This window comes from Haemaphysalis longicornis, unplaced genomic scaffold (assembly GCF_048455015.1).
Source record: "Haemaphysalis longicornis isolate Haplotype H1 unplaced genomic scaffold, Haemaphysalis longicornis Haplotype H1 scaffold_13, whole genome shotgun sequence".
NCBI lineage: Eukaryota > Metazoa > Arthropoda > Arachnida > Ixodida > Ixodidae > Haemaphysalis > Haemaphysalis longicornis.
In genome coordinates this window covers 101,413,795-101,422,142 of record NW_027526233.1, presented here as the reverse complement: position 1 = coordinate 101,422,142, position 8,348 = coordinate 101,413,795, and the positions used below count along the sequence as shown (strand labels likewise).

At 46.3% G+C, this 8,348-nt stretch overlaps 1 pseudogene; it reads right to left on the bottom strand.

The window, feature by feature from the left end:
- Nucleotides 1–1,548: 1,548 nt before the first annotated feature.
- LOC144163971 (uncharacterized) lies at nt 1,549–2,757 on the bottom strand (annotated as a pseudogene).
- Nucleotides 2,758–8,348: the final 5,591 nt, after the last annotated feature.

Genomic DNA, 8,348 nt, shown 5'->3' with positions numbered 1-8,348 from the left:
TGATTTTGCACGAGACGCTGGTTAGTGAAATGGAACGGTAATTTAGGGGTGACTGTTTGTTACCTGATTTGTGGACCGGAATGACCTTTCCCACTTTCCAGTCGTCTCGTAACATTCCTGTTTCAAGCGACAATGAGAACAGCATCGAAAAATACACTGCAATAATTTGTTTAGTGTTTTTTAACAGTTTGGAGTTATTGTTGTCTACGCCAGCCGATGATGAAAGTTTAAGTCTGTCGATAAGGGACGAAATGCCAGCAACAAAAAATTCCACTGGAGCCATTATCGGTAATGTCGTAGTAGGTGGCGAGGGAAGTGGCGCATCTGCTTCTTTAGTGAACACAGAGCAAAACGCGATGTTAAATACGTCGGCACAATCAGCGTCGCTAACTTCCTGTCCATTATGGTCAGTAAGCGTTATTCAGTTGCGGGTTTATAACTTCCCAGAACTTTCTAGGGGAATTGCAGCATAATATGCGTCTTCTGCAGCATAGTACTTGTCCCATGCGCACGCAGTACCATTAAGTTTCGCAGTACGAAATAGACGTTTCTTTTTATTTTCTTGCCTTTTTAAACGTTTTGAAAACCATGGTTTATTTTGATTGGCGCAAAAGATCATCTTGGGGATATATTTATTAATTAACTCGATTACTTTGTCCCTAAATACTAACCAGTTACTGTTAAGAGATCGGGAATCGAAATTGGATTCAAACGCAGGCAGGAAATCTCGCAGTTCGGTGTTAATTGCTTCATAATCACCATTATTTTTCATATTAATTGTTTTGGTGGAAACGTGGCGTGTTTTAGGGATGAAGTTTAATGTAGTATGAATAACTTTGTGATCACTGATTTCACGTAAGTACGATATAGATTCTAAGCTTTCGGGGCTGTTTGTTAGTATCAAATCTAAAATATTCGAAGATTCACTAGTTACACGTGTTGGTTCGGATACCATTTGCGTAAGCTTAAGTTCAGACAAACATCGACAAATTCTCTTGCTTCGGTATTTCCTGAAATTAGTTGTGTTTGGTTCAGCCAGTCAATATTCGGGAAATTAAAGCCGCCATAAAGGAGGATATGTACGGTGGGGTGTTTATTAGTAAGCGAAGATAGCATTTTATTTAGTTCGCGGCGAAATTTGGATCAGTACGAGGGGGCCTGTAGCATACGCCAAGTATTACTGTTTCGGGTGGGGCACGGCATATTAGCCATAATATTTCAAGTTGTGAAGATGTTGATAAGGGAGCAAGATAGCTCTTTGCTAGTTGCGATGAGTACGCCCCCACCACGTGCGTTCTTACGATCGTGACGAAAAAGGGTAAAGTGCGGCAAGTCAGCCAGAGCCTCTGTATCTGAAATGTCATCAGTAAGCCATGTTTCGGTCAATATAGGTATAATACTGCCAGATAAGTTTAATACAGTAGACAGAGGCACGCGCTTAGGAAGAAAACTACGGATGTTAGTATAAACTACAGAAAACGAAACCTTAGCTTTAGTGCTTGTACGTGACTGTTGGCGCGCTTGCCGACGGCGTACTGATCCCTATGTTTATTCCTTGACAATTCCTGCTTCGTAGTCTGAAGTGTATCGCTTAGAGCCAATGTGCAAAGTTTGAAAACGCAGTGAAAATGGCACAGATTTGCTCCTAGCAAAAGAAAGGAGCTCTTTTCGGGCTATTCGAACAGGTTATGTGAAATGTTCGCCAATGCTAAATTTTGTACCTCTTAGTTTTGGGCCGTTTGAAAGGATGGATTATTTAGTTTTGAAAGACGAGAGGTCGCTATTGTAGGCCGTTTATGGTTATTGGTGTGCGCCCTAGGTGGTGATCACGCTCTATGTCTTTTGGTTCGGTTGTAAGTTAGTCGTTTAAGGCAGTGTTGGATTAATAATTCTTCTGACTGAGCGTATGTTTCCTTCGGATTAGTGTCAGGGAGATTGTAGAATATTAGATAGTCACTCCGGGAACGGTTCTCGAGGTGTTCAAGACGCTCGTCTATGTCATACACATGGTGAGTTAGCTCAGCGGTATTAGTATTTATTGCATCTACTTCTGCTCGAAGGGTTAGAAGATTTTGGCAGTGATTTTCCGAGACAGCAATGCGCTTTCCATGATCGGTGATAGTCTGGTTTGTTGTGGCTATCTCGGCTTTAGGACCTTGCATCGCAGGTATTATTGTCGACTGGCCCTGTGGCAACTTTTTTTAGCTCAGCGAGGATATCAGGCCCGAGGTTCATCTCTACATCTCCCGATAGCAATAGCAAGGCACGCATGACATTCACACATTTGGTAACAAGCAAACAGCAGCACTGTGGGCTCGGCAGCTGCACCAAACAGTAAATTATTGATTTTTTAGTAGACGTGGGATACGAACTACTAACCTGCATGATCGGGATGAACGGGGCCTGTGTGGTGGCACAGCCGCGAAGCCCACAATGCGCGCTGGATGGTGGTTGCTGCTTTATAGGCTGCGCAGGGGATGTTGTCGACGGCGATAGGAGGGCTGGATTTATCTCGACGATCCACGGAGCACGGAGCACGACGATCCACGGTTTGGTAGCAGGCAGGCAGCTTCCCGGGGTGGCAGACGATACAGCCAGCATGGCGGGCAGTAGCAGGTCGGCGATGATGCGGGCAAAAACCTGTATGATCAGGATGAACGGGTTAGCGGCCTCTGTGGTGGCACAGCCGCGACGTCCACCGCAATGTCTTGCAATATCTCCGACAGGAAGCGGCGAAAGGAGTACGATCAACTGCATGCGTGTAAGCGACCCGCCTGATCTTTTAATCCTTTCTCCGCGTGTGGATATTGCTATCGATAAGGCGTACCCGCACCTGGTTCCAAGATTATCGCCCGTGAATGGTTAGGGTACATACGGCAGGGGTTATCAGAATAATCCAAACTTGTGCTGTTCCGTTCGCTGTGAGCCGTTGTTGATTAATAATCAGCAAATCGCGGACGCGTAGCTCTACCCTGTTACGTCTGGGCCGGGCGGAGCCACGGCCACGAGAACCCTCGAGACGGCGGCGAGAAGCGAGCGTGCATTTCACGCCAGGTTAGCTCGTCGCGTGAGAGAAGAGAATGTGAGATTGACGTGATCGCCAGACAAGGTGAGATGAAGCCTTCTGCTTAAGTGAAACCAGAGTCCTTCAATGGTGAAACCTTTCGCGGGCAGCCTCTCTTGCACGATATCTGAAAGGGCGCTTGTCGCTGCTTCGTTCGTGGGCGGAGTGATGAGTCTGGCTGCCCGGGGTAGGCAGGCACACCGGCTGCTGGAGCGGTGGGAAGCATTTCTCGTTCAGTCGGTGGCAAATATTATAAGTGAAACTCAGCCTTTTTGGCCAGACAAACGTTCTCGGTGGTTAGGCCATGGCTACAAGACGTAATAGCCACTACTGCCAGCGTTTACGCTCTAGATCGCTCCGGGGCTGCCGGTGCTTCGCCCCTTGTTTGTGCCGCAACGGCTCCGTGACGAAAAAATGAAAGGGAAGCGGGTGAGACAAATGCTAGCTTTACTTGCTTATTTCTCAGCAAATAACGCATCGTTGCTCATCGAAGAAAAGCCGAAAGAGCTAGGAAACGTATCATCTTTCAGGATAAAAAGTTTCATTCAGCCTTTAGTGTCCCTTTAAATTATATAATTTTCAAGAGCTGCATTTGTAATTTTTCTTTTCAAACGTGTTACTTTTTATTCCATCAGTATTGTTAATGAATGCATTTACCCAATTTACTATTTTTCCTCAACCTAAGTTATAACTGACCGGCTGATTTGAATAAATCGAGCTGTCATTCACTGAAAGGAGTTAAAGTGGCTAGGAATATGCTTTGTTTGATTCCGTACGGAGTGGTAGCAACTTCACGGCTGTCACAAAGTCCCAATTAGTAGGAATACCTTGCAGGAACTTTAATATACAGAATTTTTCTCGTGAACTCAGGTAGATTTATGAAACAACCATTTGCGAAGCTTGCACTAAGTAGCGCAAGGCTTGAAGCAAAACGAAGCTGGAGGATTTCTTCCCATGTAAGCGCGGCAGGACGTCCAACTACGGATTGCATTAGATGGAAAATTGTTTATTTACATGTCCCCTCATCGCTTTTCCCTGTGGTAGTAGTAGTCATCGTCATATCGATCGACATCGTCGTCTTCCTCATGCATAACTGGCGGGCACGGATCATTTTGTCCGCAGGCTTCTAGTGAGCACAAACTAGATCCAACGGCTACCGGCTTCGCGAACAGCACGTCGGTAGCCCGAGCTGTCTTGAGCTCTCCCGTGAGGCGCAGACGAATGCGAACTATTTTCTTAGTATTTGGCGCGAGCGCCACGCGCAAGCCTGGGCGACGCCGGGTGCTTCTCGTTAGGTGCGTGTTCATGTGCGTGGTAGACGAAGGGAGTAACGATCACCCAGAGTTTTCTGATGGCCCGCTCAAATTACGGCCAGCAACAGCAGCTCCGCAGCTAAAAAGAAACCTCCTATAGTAGGCTTGAGTCACGCGTTATGGCTACATACAGAATGCTTTTTGACGACTTGTGTTAGTTTTTCGCCTTCGCGATCAAAAGACAGCTAAGTATTTGGCCGCACTTTACCACGAAGAAACCAAGTATTGATAGAGCGTCTGGTTTGGCGTGCAATATCCTCGGAGGTCGACTTCCGTTGAAACTGCACCGAGCGTCGCTTTTGGCTCACAAAAATGACTTTCGGCATTTTTTGTTCATGTTTTCAGCTGTCTTATATTTATTCAGTGATTCTGATAAGCTCATTCGTAAAAGTTGACCCCGCATGCGGTAGGTTTTTGCGTCCTGGAGGAAAAGGAGAAGGAATAAATGCCCCTATGAAGCAGTTATCCGTGGAGAAGAGTCCTTATTACAGGACCCCTTGAGACCTCCCGGATTATCGGGCTCTCTTCACCAGCCGCGGTGCGCGGAATTCCCAATAGCTAGCGCAGGGTCATTTCCCTGGGTCCTGCCTATGCAGCGCGGTGCCGTGGCCGCTCATTCCGGCACGCGCGCGATATGTCGAAATATTTTTATGGTCTCCTTCGAATTCGAATTATAGAGCTTTCGTTGCAGTTACCTGTGTTAAGTACAGCACCGAAGTCCGAGCACTGGAAAGTGTCTATGTTTAAATAGTTCGCGGTGCTCGCTTACAACTGTGCGCACGAGGGTTACCACGAAAGAATAAGGCTTTGCGAAGGGACAGTTCTAAGATTAGAAGAAAGTCTGAGATATCTTAAAGGCAATGATTATGACAGATATCACAATACCTCACATGTTATATACTTTGTAAGCTATACAACAATGCCAAAGAGATTTTTCAAAAAATTAAAGCTGGCTTAAAATCAAACCCGCTATAGTCATGCGGCTACCTATATTATCCCCTCCAAACAAACAAACGCATTATTTCCGAAGAGGAAAAGGCCGATAATGGCTACGTTTGCGCAAGTTTAGTTAATATTCGCCAGGATCGAATACATTCCTAGCGAGCCTGTAGGACTTGTTCGATATACAAAAGTTACCTTCAGAGCGTAATGCCGCAAGTTCATCAATCACACCAACAGCAAAAGGTTTTGCATGGCAGAACATTCGGTTTAGGTTGTTCGGTGTTGCATTGGCGAAGGCTCCCCGTACCGAGCTCGGTCACCCCGTCCTGTAGTTGTACCGTGTTCAACGAGCGGTGGACTAGAGGTCTTCCTTGGTGTTGCAGACAAAGTTTAGAGAGGAAAACCTAACTGCTTTACTGCACGGCGAGAGATAAACAGCGACGATACAGGAACAGCACCCTTGCGGGCGAGCGTACAGCAGGACAAGGGCAGAGAAGCACTCATCACGGGAACCAGAAGCGAACTCACAAAGCTACCTGAAAGGACAGAATTTATGCACAAAGCGCGATTGGTTCCGCCACGTTCCAGCGCTTTGCACCGAACCAAGTACAAACACACAAGAACACCTTTTCCCGGTCTCGTGATAGCCGGCGCATCTTGAGTCTCAGAATGGCGAACGGAGATCTCAGCGTGTGGAGTCTGTTCGCGAAGTCAAGTCTCAACAGACGACGTTGATTGAACCAGTTTGTTCCTGTGTATGCAACTACCGCGGGAGGAATCGTAATAACTGCTAACCGGCCTAGTTAGAATCGCATCTTCACAAGTAGCGTGCACAAACGGGGACAAGAAAATAAACACGGGCTGCACTTCTAACCAGAAAAAAAGTTATTCCAAAGCACAGACCCTTCGTTTATTTTTGCTGTTTTTCTTGTTTCATTTATTGTTGCACGCAGCCCTGTGGTGTATAAAGAGTGTGTTTTCGATTGAATTTTCAGTCGTTAGAAGCGCCAGCCCGTGTTTTCTCTCTTATCTCCGTTTATTTGCGCTATTTGTGAAGATGCGTCAATTGTCACGAACGAGGGTCTGAGCGGCAGACACATTCCCGCTGGTCGTAACTTGTTTGAGAAGGGTGGGCTTTGCCGCAAGACGTGAAACCTTGACAGCACTACAGCAGACATGTAATACGCGCGCGCATGGTAGCCGCGCGCTGAATCATAACAGTGGCCTTAATATTTATCTCTTTCAGTGTACCAAGTTAGCGCCCTATATTAAAGCGACACGCCACAGCGGGTCAGTAGACTGGAGGTCAGTTTCTACGTTAACAGGGGTTATTACCCAACTGCCCCCTTTCTCTTGTCCCATAGAAAACTACCATTGGTGGGCAAACTTGCGAAGGTTTTCCCCCCCAAATGCGTTGGGTAGGAAAGAACGCTGGCAAGCCATTACCACCACCCCTTTCTACCACACAAAACATTTCTTACTGCGCACTGGTTCTTGGAGGTGACTATGACCAGCGGCCACCAAGCTCTCAATTCCTGGCCACGTCGTAAATACGCGGCAGAAAAGCACGCCCGGCTTTATGGACAGCGACCTGCCGAAGCTCGCCGATTCTCCGTGACGAATTTGGTTATTTCTTGTATGGCTTATTTTAGATCTTTCCGACCCCACTGCAGCGCATTGCGCTGCGTTTATTCCCCATTTCGCCGCTATATAGCGCTTTGATGTGCCTTCGGTCACCGGTATTTTGTCTTTGTCTGGGTCTGTGAGGCTCAGTTTCTCCGTACTAAGTTTTGGGGAAGTGCACACCTTTTGTGGGCTCGACAGTGGGCTTAAAGGAGCCATGCAGAAAAAAAAAACACAAATTTGATTCATTCGAAAGATGTCCTCGTTAGAATCATACTGACACCACTTTTAACGCCCAATTCGCCAAAAAAGGCTACATAAATAGGAGGAAAGGGAATGGCTATGCGACCTACTAGCTCATTTCCCGCAACAGAACGTATGAAATCGAGGGTTGGACGGAAACCCGTCTGGTCAGGAAAACACATGAAAATAAAAACTGGCACCGACCAAGAATGTTTAAAATCCAAAAAAAGGCGTTTCGGCTCCGTACGGGTGCCTTGTTCACAATCGCAGGTAGAACCATGAGTGAACAATGACAGAACCATGAGATTGTGAACAAGGCACCCGTACGGGACCCGAAACGCCTTTTTTTGGATTTTAAACATTTTTGGTCGGTGCCAGTTTTTATTGTCAACAGAACGTATGATGTCATTTGCCCAGGTGGGGGATTGGCTGACGTCGGCAATAGCAAACGAAAATTAGGCAGGGCTTATAAGCTTTCCGAGCAAGCTATTTTCGCTGAAACGTAGTGCATTTTCATCTTACAGCACTAACAATGGTGGGGTAAAGAATGAAAGTTACGCAAAAAGGCGTAAACGAAGAAATACCAATGCACACTGCTGTTGGTACTAGGCGCACTATGCTTTTTTAAGCTGTACAGTAGGCCGCCGCTTTGGAGTTGTCTTGATGATGATGTTTAAATGTTAATGGCGCAGGGCGAACTTGGGAAAACAGCGCCAAGAAAGTGTTTTGATGAATAGGGGACAACTAAACACGAATCAAATCGATCAAAGACAATGAGTACGGCTGGTGTACAGGGCCAGGACGAAGACCAAGAGTGGTTAAAAGATACATAAGGTGGCTGGTGTATAGGACCAGGGGTAAAAATATGTGTGGTATGAGATGAGCTGTAAGAACTAAACCTGTGATAGAAACTTAAAGGTGCGCTGAACAGAAAACATGGTGTCGTCTCCTAAAACGTATGACGGATGTAATGGAATATGTTTGCATCGTGCAGTGTTGAGTGCCTTGCATTGAATGAGAATGTGATTCACAGATAGGCCCTCCCCACACCTGCTACACAGAGGTCTTGGATAGATAGATAGATAGATAGATAGATAGATAGAAACTTTATTATTCATGGGATGGTGGGGCGAATCAACCGCCTCGGTCCAGGCAGCCGCTGA